Genomic DNA, 13,051 nt, shown 5'->3' with positions numbered 1-13,051 from the left:
GACGACCACCAGGGGCTCCAGAACAGAAGTGTAAACTCTGCGGTGGGCCCTGTCTTGGATTATCAGTCCAGCCACCAGATCCCCAATGGATTCCCTAGGAGACAATCCAAGTGACTCCTGTCGTGGAAGATATCGCGCACCAGATGGAGCCCGCCCAAAATCCCTGGTCAAATGGTCCTCAAGCGCAGCGATCCAGCGGATGAAGAGGGACCTGTTCAGCCAAACCACCCTTCCGGACCCACTCATCAATCACCCGATAACAACGGCCTGGGAATCCCGAGCTTGGAGTGGAGGGCAGCCACTGGACCCATAGGATCCATGGTGGATCTCAACAAAATAGCTGAATGGCAATACCAAACTGTTCTGACCTAGGCTTCATGAGAAAGCATAAATCACACTTTTAGTCCCAAACCCCCTCTTTTATTTAAACGGCTATGAATTATGGTCATTCACAGCCCGTAATGATTCACAAACAGTCTGTGAAGAGTCTGACAGATGCCTGCTCGAGTTGCCAAAGTCTTTCAGGTTAATATTGATAAGCACCCACCTTTATCTCCCTTGAAATGCTGCCAGAGACCTAATTGCCAATTAGTTTTGCAAGGCCAAACGTAGCAGTCAAACAGAGCTTCTCAGAGTTTGAACTGACCAGAATGAACTGATTGCTTCCTGCAAAGGCTAACAACTGTTTGCTCCTCTTTTATGTCTTATGGGAGGGGCCAATCATCTCCAAGCCTTGCTCCCGAGTTGCCCCTTTTGTCTTAACTGTTCGTGCCTTCTGGCAGCTCTGTGAATGCACACACTGGGAATATGCTCGCACTGTTCTTCTGCCTCGCTGATGTCAGACTCTGGAGGCAGCATATTACTATTGGATGGCATTGGCTCCCTGTCTGCCTCCAACGCAGAGCCTTTGTTCGAGCCTTCCCCAGACTCCAGGACTGGCCCATGTTCCTCCTCACTGTCCATTTCTGCTGCCAGCTCAGCAGACCACAACACCAAACGGTGATGTGCAGCCAGACCTTGGGAGAACTACCCAACCAGCTCATAATTGGACATGAAGGCAGAGGTCCACCAGGGAGGAAAGTACCCCCAAGGAGAGGCCGAACAACATGCGCTTCCAGCCTGTCAACTTTCAGTCTCACCCAGTTGTTGGGAGACCTATCCCCCCTGAGGAGAGGCAGTCTACTGCTGCTGGAGATCTACTGCCATTGCACCATTTGTCCTCAAGAGGAGAACACAGCAGTATGAGAAGAAGGAGAAACCCGCAGAGAACTCATCGAAGAACCATCCCACCCTGCCACACCTTCCACCAGTGGATCAAATTTCTCCAGGATGGATATTCTATCCGAGTATGGGATGGGTTCGAGACTGGGCTCAAATGGTGTCGGCCCAAGCTCCAGCCCCACCATCACCGCCACAGCCACTTCCATGTGCAAAAGCACTGATGCCTTTCAAGACTATGATTGATGGAACTGCAGGAAAACTTGCATTTTTCCTGAATAGAGCATGGTACTGCATCGATCGGCATGGAGATGAATTCCACGACAACGCACAGCTCGTCCAAGTCCTGGGGGATAATCTAGAGGAGGAGGCATCCAAACAGTTCACCCAGCACCATGATGAAGGCTCACCTGAACTAAACAACATGGACAACTTCCTGAGAGAGCTCAGGGCCCAATTTGAGGATTCTTCCCGAGCACAAGAGGCAGAAGCAGAAATCAAAAGCATCAGGCAGAAGGGAAACCAGCCAAGGAACTAGTGCTTGAACTCAGACACCTGGCCACTAGCCTAAGACACTGGTCAGAGAGAATCCTGGTGCACTATCTCAAGGGAAGTCCAGATGAGAAGCTGCTAAAAATTTGCCTTTGCCGTTGGCTGCCCAAGGAAAGAATCCTTGAGTGGTATTGAGTGGACACTGCTATGGACAATCTGCTCAAAGAGAACCGCAGAAGCAACATTGAAAGACAACCCTGGACCACTCGGGCACCACTCCACATCACGCCAGAGTGAGGGATGCCAAACAGCAGCCGCCCCCGCTTCAGTAAAGTGCTTCCATTGCGGCCAACAAGAGCACCGCGCCTCAGAGTGCTTGGCACCAGTCCCAGTACCTCAAGTGAGAGCACCCACTCCCCAAAAAGGGAAAAAGGCATTGAGAAAACCGTCAAAGATAAACAAGTTTGCATGCCAAGCCATCGAGGTCCTTAACCCCCAACAAACCACAAGGGAGGGAACTCTGGTGGCGGGATTACCCGTCATACAGGATGGAGACGGCGAAGAAGATGACCCGATGGTAAGTGAAGCCATCCGACCTTTTAAAATAAAAGGAATTTTAACTGTGTCCCTCACAGGTGTAGAGGGCCCCATAGATATCATTATAGACACTGCAGCTCATGATGCTTCATTAGCCCCGATTCCGTGCACAGCCTAGGTATAGAAACAAAAGCACTAATGACCCCTATCCGATTCCAACAAGTAGATGGATCCATGATAGGGGGAAGTCTGGCCACGCACGTAACCGAAAAAATAAAACTAACTGTGGGAAAGCACTGGGAAATAACCCTGTTTATAGTAGTGCCAAAAATGACTCAATCAGTAATCCTAGGTTTCATCTGGCTAGACAAATGGCGCCCAACAATAAGCTGGGGGGGTAGCTAGAGGAGAATTAAATTAGCGCTCGGCCCCAAGTCACCTCCTGAACAAAACAACCAAATTGAACCCCAGAAGACCCCCAACAAATTCCCCCCACTATCGAGACCTAGCTGAGGTTTTCAGTGAGGAGGAGTGCAACGTACTACCCGACACCCCCCCCCCCCAATCACATTGACTGTGCCATTGAGTTCATACATACCAAGTTCTTGGGGCCTTTTCAAATAATTAAAAGTAATAAAACCAGTAACTGTGCAACTTAAACTGCCTTGCTTGTTAGGCATCCAGTTTTCCATAGTAGTTTGTTAAAGCCATTTGTTATTTCCTCTTTGTGGCCAACAGATCGTGCGACTCCAAAGGTATTGATTATTGCTGGGCATGAACATTATGAAGTTAAAAGAATATTGGATTCTAGAATTTACAGAGGGCATTTACAATAATTTAATTCATTAGAAAAGGATATCCTATTTCAGAAGCCACCTGGGTAAAAATCTGGAAAGTCAATGCTAACAGATTGCTTCAGAGGTTCCAAGAAATGTATCCACACAAAACCCAAAGGGGATCTTGCGGTTGGCAGGGGAGGTTAGTTTTATATGTATATGTGGTGTTGTACTTAACCTAATTGCAATCTTTATATATTCCATGTCATTGGAGGAGTTTCCTTTCAGTTGAGGGGGGGGGGGCAACCTGTCGAGCCCGAATTTGACATATGTGTAGCCATTTTATTTAGCTCTTTATTACTCTCATTTATTCCTTTTCTTTCTCTTTAGTATGTAAGGGGGGCTTTTGGGCTCGCCACATTCTTAAGGTGAGGGGAAGGAGCGAATAGGATAGATAGTGAGGATTGTTTTGGCTAGATGACCTTCTTTCCCATGGGAACAGAGGCTGCTCCTGGGAAGGTGGAGTTTGAAGACAATGTGGATTGAGTGTTTATTGGAGAATGTGACTTTTGAGGGATATTTCTAACTTACAATACTATGTGGTGTAATTTCAGTTTGCGTTGGATCCAGAATTACAACAGATTTTGCCAATTTGATGTCTACCTAGCTAAATAAAAGAAATTTGTGTTTGAAGATGGACTTTGAACATTTCTTCTTTGAATGAGCTTCATAATTTGGAAACCTGACATGGAAAACATTCAGGACAGTTGCCAATCTTCCCAGGAGCGGATGTCCAAGAAAATTTACCCCAAGGCCAGACGATGCAATGGCCAGAGAGATTGAAAAAAAAAGAGCTATATCTCAGACTCTACAGGCTTCAGTTAGCAAGTTAGATGTTAAGATTCATGACAATAAAATTAGAAAAAAAATGAACAAGTATGGTTTGTTTGGAAGGGTTGCCAGGAGCAACCTAAAAAGGTCATAGCAGCAGAGCTGTGGTTCGCAAAGTTGCATCTGAACAAATCACAGGGCTTCTGCAATACTGCCCTTTGCACAGACCAGACCAAAGTGGAGATGTTTGGCCATAATGACATGTTTGTCATTATGTGACAAACAGTGACACATTTGACGAAAACCAAACACAACATATCAGCACAAGCATCTCATAGAAACCATCAACACGGTGGTAGAACAGTGATGATTTGGGCTTGTTTTGCAGCCACAGGACCTGGACACTTTCCAGTCTTTGAGTTGACCAGGAACTCCTCTGTATACCAAAGTATGGTAGAGTCGAAAGTGAAGCCATCTATCCAATAGCTAAAGCTTGGCTGACAAGGAATTATGGAAGAGGATAGGGACGTAAAACACATCAGCAAATCTACAACAGAATGGCTGGAAAAGAAAAGCATCAAGGTGTTGCAATGGCAGTCAAACTCCAGACCTCAACACGATTCACGGGACCTCAAGAGAGTTGTTCATAAAAAAAACACCCACAAACCTCAATGAACTGAAGCAATGTTGTAAAAAAGATGGGCCAAAATTCCTCCACAATGCTGTAAGAGACTGATAAAGTCATACAGAAAAGAATTACTTCTACTTGTTGCTGCTAAAGGTGATTCTACATATTATTGAATCAAAGATTTTTCACACATGAATTCTCCATTTTGCCTTTCTTTTTATAAAATAAATGATGACCTGAAGTAATATGCCATGTGTTGTTGTACATCTGCGGTTGTATTTGCTGACTTTTAAGAATGTCTAAGGACCAAATGATTTTTACTATATTCTGATATATAAAATCATAGAAGTTAAGGAGAGTGTACTTTCTTCTCCACATGACTATATATGGAAGTCCTGGCACCAATAGGAAAACAAATGGAAGTAAAACAACCCAGAAACGACCAGAGGCGCATCAGTCCAATCTTGTTGCCCGAAAAACATCAGGTCCATAAAAGAATAATAAAGTTGGGGGGGGCAGACTTGGAGGTCTTCTAGGCAGGAGACCCTATTCCATCCTGAACAAATAGCTATCCAATCTCCTCTTAAAGCACTCCAGTGATGGGAGCACCCACAACCTCTGGAGGGAAGCCATCCCCAAAGAATCCTCCTTAATTTAAAAGAGACTTTTTCTATCTTTCTACCAGAAGGAAAACTGCAGCTACCAGTTTCACAGCGTGCAGCACCAGTGGGCTTAAATTCGGGGAGGGAAGGAACCTGCAGCAGCAGCAGCTGAGATGCTTCAGCCCAGTTGCTTCTCTGCTTCCAGGACTCTCCTCCCACCCGCCCTCAACTCACCTTCCAGCTGCTGCTTCGACCATGGGAAAAACACAAAAGCCTCTCTGCACTCCACCTTCCTCCCATGAGTCACCCGGAAGAGGAAGTTCCTCTGCGCTTCTCCTCTCCTCACATCCTTTCTAGCAATAAAGTACTCAATGGTTTAAAACTCCCCTTTTAAGCCCAAGAACGAATGGCACTTTGCTGATGATTTTCTAGGCACAGATGTTGCCTGATCGCCATCTAGCGATCGGAGGTGGAAACACACGCTTTTCCAGGCTCCACCAAGGCTTTTGGGAGAGGTTTTCAGTGATGATATAGCAGGAGGTCGTTTTCGATTCCTAGCAACCGACCTTTACAACGGAGCCAATTAAAATAGTGAAACGTGACGCTAAACTGATTTTTGTTCCTTTGGGTCAAGTCTTGATGGTTGGCCTTGCAGTTTCCATTGGAAGGGTTTTTGGAAGTGGTTCCCCCGCCCCCCTTTCCTGCTTCCTAGGCCTGAGAGGATTGCCCAAAGTTTAACAGATTTTTGCCCTTCGGGTGGAACTGGAACTGAGCGTTTCTCTGTCTCTAATCTGGCGTCTTCATCACTACACCAAACTGGATCTTCTTCCTCCCCACAAAATATGCCCATTGACCTGTTTCTGCTGCTCCAACAGCCAATTCACTTGCACCTTTCAAGATCGATCAATCAGGGTAGAGCTGGCAGGGACCTTGGTGGTCTTCTAGTCCAGCTCCTGTTCAAGCAGGAGATCCTATTTCAGACAAATGACTAGTGAGCCTATTTTTAAAAACTTCCCGTGATGGCACAGCCACAACCTCTGAAGGCAAGCTGTTCCAGTGGTTAGTTGTTCATCCTGTTAGGAAGTTTCTCCTTAATTCTAAGTTGCTTCTCTCCTTGATTAGTTTTCATCCAATGTTTCTTGTCCTGCCTTCTGGTCTTTGGAAAATAACTTCACCCTTTGTCTTTGTGACAGCCACTGAAATATTGAAATTTTGCTATCATGGCCCCCTTTGTCATTCTTTTCATTAGACTAGACCAGTGGTGGGGAACCTTTTTGTAAACACATGCCAAAATTGTGTGTGCATGCCAACACACCCACAATGCAATGTGCCCTGCTCACCCACACATGCCTTCACAACCCCTCTGTGTGGGGGGCAGGGGGTCCCCAGGCTTCAAGAAAGTCTCTGGAGCCTGGGGGAGGGTGAATAATGGGCCCAACAGGCCAACTAGAACTTGGGTTTCCAAACTTCCGGTTGGCCCGTTGGGCCTGTTTTTCACCCTCCCCAGACTCCAGAGGCTTTCCTGAAGCCTAGGGAAGGCGAAAAGGCATACCCCAGCCCTCCGGAAGGCTGAAAATCAGGTGGACTGATTTCCAGAAGGCTGAAAATCCAGTGTATGTACCAGTGGTGGGTTTCAATTTTTTTTGTAACCTACTCTGTGGGTGTGGCCTGCTTTGTGGGAGTGGCTTGCTGGCTATGTGACTGGGTGGTAGTGGCTTGCCGCCCATGTGAACGGGTGGGAGTGGCTTTCCGGCCACGTGACCGGGTGGGAATGGCCAAGATGATGTCAGCATTCCCAGTCAAGATAGAGGTATAAATTACACAGAAAAGAAAGAGGCATCCATACACATGAATTTAACTTCTCCCTCCCCCTTTTTCCTCCCTCTCTCCCTCCCTCCCCCTCTCTCAAACAGACACACGCACACAGAAAACTTATTTTGCAAGGGGGAAAAATGCTGTCGCTTTAAATCGGAACTGAGCATGCCTGGCTGTGGAATTCTGGGAGTTGAAGTCCACAAGTCTAAAAACAGCCTCACCGGGGTTAAAGCTGACTGCACGTCACTGACTTCAAAGCAGTGGCAACAACTTAAATTCATTAAATAATAATGTTTGTTAGGGCTATGCACTGTTTTTGAATATATAGGAATGGAAAGCCCACAGCATCTACTTGGTACTTTTTAAAGCAGCTGCACCTGTTTCCTGGATTCATGAAATATCTACTTTAAAGGGTGGGGTACTATATTTACAGTCTTGTATTCTCTTCAGTACTTTGTTTGAAACAGAATCCAAAGTACCGTGCAGTACTTTGTACTAGCATTTGTACTAAAGCTAGGCAAGTTATTTTACAGGGCTCTGAGCACTCCTCCAGACAACTTTCCAGTGCTTTGAAATCCCACCAAATGATTTATACAAGCCTATTTCATACTTTCTTCTATATGGCAATCAGGGTGGTTTTACATATGGTTCACAGGTGGTCTATTTTCCAAGTACTTAGAGGGCCAAAAACTGCCTTTCCTAGTGTGGGAAGTTATCATCCAGCCCTCTCCCAGAAAAATGAAATATCCTAGGAAATATTGAAAAGGCAGAATATTTCTCTGGATATGAAAAGAAAGAAACATGTTTTAAAAGACAGAATAGTTGCCTGTAGCTTCCTGCCCATCCCCACTGTTAATGGGCCATTAAGAAAGCCAAGCTAGTCCCTTTTACATAATAAAGACTTCTCACTGCTGCCCCGGGGTGGGTGGGGGGGTGGGAGTAAAGGAATGATAATATTGGCCCTTTACTCAACTGACCACATGGCATCTGAGAACTCAACCAAATCTGGATTCAAAAAACAGCCCAGAGAATTGCCCCTGCATGGCCCTATGGGAGTCTGACAACCAATCAGAATACATTTCTTACACAGGAACAGGAAACAGAGAGGTGGGACTGAACAGGTTATAAAAAGCCTAGCAAGCCCCTCCCTCAGCCCTTCTCTTCTTCTCCACCAACATTGAAGCATGTGATCGCCTTTTCTGTTCAGGGCTCAAGCCATGTGGTCCTGTCCACCAATAAACCATCTTTCCAAGCAGCCTCCATGTCTCCAGTGTCTTTTTCCCCACTTGGAGCCAAACCCAGAAGGACATTTCTTTCATCACTAGATTGCAGCTTTAGCTTCCTTGAATGTTAACACACCTTCAAGCCATTCAAATGTAGACTAGCTCTGATCCTGGAACCATATCACATGCTTTATATATTAATATCATATTCAATGGAATCATTATTGCTAAAAAAACAGGCAGCAGTTAGAGTAGTTTGTAACAAAACATGGGCAAGTAACAAGTTGATTCACCACGACCACTTCTATTTTAGCTTATTTCTGTCTTATCTAATATTTTCCTGCAATTCTTTATTAATCCATACTATTAAAAAGAGTTCTACATAATGATACTTTTAAAATAAGTTTGATTTCCAACAGATTTCCTACTTATTAATATGAACAGGTTCTGGCCTGTTGCTTAAAAAAATAAATTCATAAATATATCCCCAATAAAAAAGAATAGTATGTTGGAGTACTGAAAAACTCAGCCAAATGAGAAAATCCAAAGAAAAAAATATTGGACTTCCTGCTAAGAAGTAACAATTTATATATAGTATGCACAATTCTTTTAGTTAAATTATTGCTGAACAATTTATAATAGTTGTATCAAAGTATTATTCTAAGATATTTCCCACTACTACCCTACTTCCTAGATGTTCACTATTGTCTCTCTCTCTCCCCCTCCCCTAAGATTTAAGGGCATGTGAAACAGTTTTGATGAAAGTTGTATGATATGAAACTTATCTCCTTTGAAATAAAGTTTGGTTTTAATTCTCCAATGAATCAAAAGGAATGTTTCACGCTTGTTACACAGCATTTGTTTTAGCTTTCCATAGCTCTCCCCAAAACCAGCCAAGGAAGATAAAACCGCAGAAATTTAATACTGTTGTGCACAGCTTTGCACTAAATGATCTGTATAGTAAGCCAAAAATAGTTTAAGATTATAATTAGCCCACCTGTTTCCCCCATTAACATGCAAATACATTTTTCTTGTTCAGAGACTGCATGAGAGATTTCCCAGTCCTTGCAAAATATTGCACATCCACATAAAGGGAGCAGCAACTCGTCTGTGAAGGGAGGGAGCTCGGCTTTTCTCTGCCATTTAAAGGCTGCAGCATGGAGAATCCCACCTTTTTTCCCCTCCCTCCATTTACAAAGGAGCTGCAGCTCCCTTTATGCTCCCCCAGCCCCCTCCCTCCTGGAGGGGTCGAAGCAACTGAAAGGGACAGGCAGGCTGCCACAGCTTTACTGAGAAGAGAAACTTCTTGGCTCTGGCTGCACCGGATCTTGATATAGCGCGTGTGTGATCAGAACAACCACACGGCTCATCTGCACTGGCTCTCTCCCTGGCAACGGGCTGGCAGTTGCGGGTGCGCCACACTGCTTCACTGCTTTCACTGATTAAATGGCAGCAGGTCTTTTTCGAGTCCTAGCAACCAACCTTTGCAATAGAGCAAGTGAAATAATGAAACGTGATGCTACAGTCTCATTTTTGGTGCCTTTAGGTCAATCTTGATGCCTACCCTTGCAGTTTCCTTGGCAAGGGTTTTTGGAAGGGATTCCCCCCCCCCCTTCCCTGCCCTCTAAGTGTGTGAGGACTGGCCAAAGTTGAACAGATGGTTTTGCCCTTCATTTGGGACTGGAACCGAGCGTTTCCTTGACTCTAACCTGGTGCCTTCACCACTACACCAAACTCTAACAGTAAATTCAAGGATACAACTTTCAAGATCAATCAATCAATTAATTTGAATAGATCTGAAACCTTGACCTTGGAGGTCAGGAGTCCAACCTCCTGCTCAAGCAGGAGATGCTAAATTGCTTCTCTGTCTGAAGGAAATGGTATTGACTCTTTTATAAAATGTTAAAAGGATTACTTTTATATTCTTTTACAATGTTAAATGTATAAGCCATTATATTCTCGCCTAAAATTTATGTTTGCTAACCATAAAATGTGTTCAGTATACAGGACAAGATAACCTTTGTTATTCCAAGCCCTTTATAGATGCCTACGTATACGTTAGATAGGAAGCCATCTGCTCAGACGAAAGGCATCAGAAAAAACCAAATAAGAGATAGGGACCTCTCAAGAAATTGTCAAGTTGACCATTTACAATATGGAATGACAAAAGAAACGACGTAAATGAATGAGCATAAGGGGGAGAGTTTATTAGGAGTAAAGTGTATAAAATGTATTGTTTGAATGCTATTCTTTGCTCTCCTTGTACTTGATCCACTTGGGAAGGATACTTGGAGTCCACCTTTGCAAACGCTTTTTATTTTTCTGTAAATAAAAGTTTTTGAATTGTGACCCAGACTTGTCTCTGTGTTGAGAGGATTTAATAATTGAGTTTTTATCTCACATTAGTTTCCATCCATTGTTCCTTGTCCTGCCTTCTGGTGCTTTGGAAAATAAGTTGACTCCCTCCTCTTTATGGCAGCCCCTGAAATATTGGAATACTGCTATCATGTCTCCCCTTGTTCTTCTTTTCAGAGTCTAGTGGTCTGCAACATTAAGCACACAAAGAACCATTTGGACCCATTTTCCACAGAAAACACTGGGAGTCACAAAACCTGCGTGGATGTGGCCAACTCGATGTCGCTGACTTCCACCCAGTCACATGACACACACACAACCCAGCCATGTCTACACAGGTTTGTGGCTCAGTCATTTCTTTTCTCTGGGAAACAGGTATCTCTGGGAGTGTGTCTCTTCTCTCGCCTTCCCTAGACTTTCTCTCTCTTTCTTTCTCTCTCGCTCTCGTGTGTGTTCCTCAAAAAATAAAACTCTTTTGGTGCCCTGCTGTGGCTTCCTGCTGGCTGAACCTACCACTGGCTGGCCCCACCGCTCCACCTCCGTCGGTTCTCGCCTGTCAGAGGTAACGGCAACGGTGGGAGATGGAGACTCACTCCATATTCCAGAGCAGGAGAGAAGCCCTATACTTCTTCCGGCCCTTCTTGGTGCTGTGCGCACCTCTGTAGCTCAGGGATACGCATGACTTTCTCTCCGCCCCGAGACATTGGGCTGCCCTGGCTGCAGTTGATGCTCCTCTGCAATTGATCTCTCCCACTCTGGAATATGGAGCGAGTCTCCATCCATTGCCTTCGCCTTTATTCTCTGACAGGCGAAAATCTTTGCGAGGGACTCGTTTTTTCCAAGCTTGATCCCTGGGTCAGGCATGCAACGTTCGGTAGGACCAGCTGCCTTTCCCCGCCTGAAGACGGAGCATCCTTGCCAAAGATTCTGGCCTGTCAGCTGGGCAATCCGCCAACTCCGTCTGCCTTCGCTGCACGTTGGCCAAGCCCAGCCACTCACATGAGGGTAGCCCCAAGAAAGGCTGCTCAGAGCAACTCTTCTCTCTAGTGAGATTTAAGCTCTGCAAGGATGCAGACAGAAAGAATCTCTCCTATCTAGATGTGGTTTTGAAGCAAGGAGAGTGGATGCTTCCAGATATTGTCCCATGTTTCATGATTCTATTGATCAGATGAAGCTGGAAATCATTTAGCGGCTGTGCACGCAAACAAGAACTTCATAAATATTTATGGCACAACACCTCCCTAATCTTGAGAAGCTAAGTAGGTCAGGCTTCACTCTTCAAGGTTTGTTCAGTTGCAAAAGTAGGTTTTGGGGAGTTATCCTGCACTCCCATTTCCTTGGCAAGGTTTTTTGAAAGCAGATTTCCCCTTTCCCAGGCCTGCAAGGACAGGACAGGCCAAAGTTTGAGATGGCTTTGTGCCTAAAGCATGATCAGAAATGGGCGTCTAGCCTGGTGACCACCAAAATGGGCTTGGTGGCCTGAGTGGGGACTTATGGCTTTTGACCTCACCCTGTGGACCATCCCCTCTGACACTTAGTTTGGCTTTATTTAATTTTGCTTATTATTATTATTATTATTATATAGCCCTGTGTAGTGGTGGGATTAGAATAATTTAACAACTGGTTCTCTGGCTGGATAGGCAATTGTGATTGTGTGGGTGATGTCACTAATCACACACAGCCATGCCTCCCGGCCGCTCGCCTCAAAGGCAAAGTAGGATTCAGCCAACTGGCCGCCACTGCCTATTTTGGTGGGTGTTTTCAGGCCCCAAAACAGCCAATAAACACCCCGCCAAAAAGCCTGAAAAATGGCAGGGGCAGGGCCAGTGAGTGGTGGGAAATGCTGGTTCACCGAACTGCACAGAATCTTAACTACTGGTTCGCCTGAACCGGTAGCACCCCACCTCTTGCCCTGTGAGAGATTCAGGCGGTAGGGGAACATTGCAAGCCTTTCCAACTCCTAAAAATAGTATGATGAGATGGTGCACTAAAATGTGACACCAAGGAGAGAAAAAACCTGTTCTGGTCTTGGTTGTTGTATGTCCATCATGTAATGACAGCAAGAAAAAAAATCGTAACCTGTCTTTTTCACTGGTGTTGGGGAAACAAACAATCTTGGAATTCTTTGATGCCTCATTCCTGACACAATCTGAAAAAAATGCTTGATATACTGAATTCCTGGAACTGTTCGGAAAAGTTGAACTTTGAACTCTTTGTCTTCTCTTGCTTTCTCTTTATAAGTGGAGTCACAATCTGTACCTTTAGCTCCTATCCCCGAGAGATGCTGGCTGGGCAATTCTGGGGCTGAAAATCTCAGGGGCATGCAGGGAGAAAAAGGCTGGGACTCTGTACATGGCATTTCCATCATCCACCATTATAAAAGTGCAAAGAACACTCTAAAAATATTCTTACATCATTGCACAATTTCTACAAAAATAAATACAGGTAATACCCGGAGGTACAATCATTCCCTTAGCAAACATTCCTTACATGATAAGTGCTCCCTAGTGTTAACCAATAAATCCCGAGATTATTAATATTGTAGCATGGGGCAATTGTTCACCCTTACAAATG

The 13,051-nt window shown here is 44.9% G+C and overlaps 1 protein-coding gene across 1 annotated transcript in view; it reads right to left on the bottom strand.

Annotated features, from left to right (window-relative positions):
• Window positions 1-13,051, bottom strand: part of LOC148047634 (uncharacterized) — a 31,673-nt gene that overhangs the window by 8,323 nt on the left and 10,299 nt on the right. The window lies entirely within an intron of this gene.

This window comes from Thamnophis sirtalis, unplaced genomic scaffold (genome assembly GCF_051295495.1).
Source record: "Thamnophis sirtalis isolate CommonGarterSnake01/CBP01778 unplaced genomic scaffold, rThaSir2_p1.2 scaffold_3, whole genome shotgun sequence".
Taxonomy (NCBI): domain Eukaryota; kingdom Metazoa; phylum Chordata; class Lepidosauria; order Squamata; family Natricidae; genus Thamnophis; species Thamnophis sirtalis.
The sequence above is the reverse complement of the archived record's forward strand: the minus strand, read 5'-3'. Positions and strand labels throughout refer to the sequence as shown.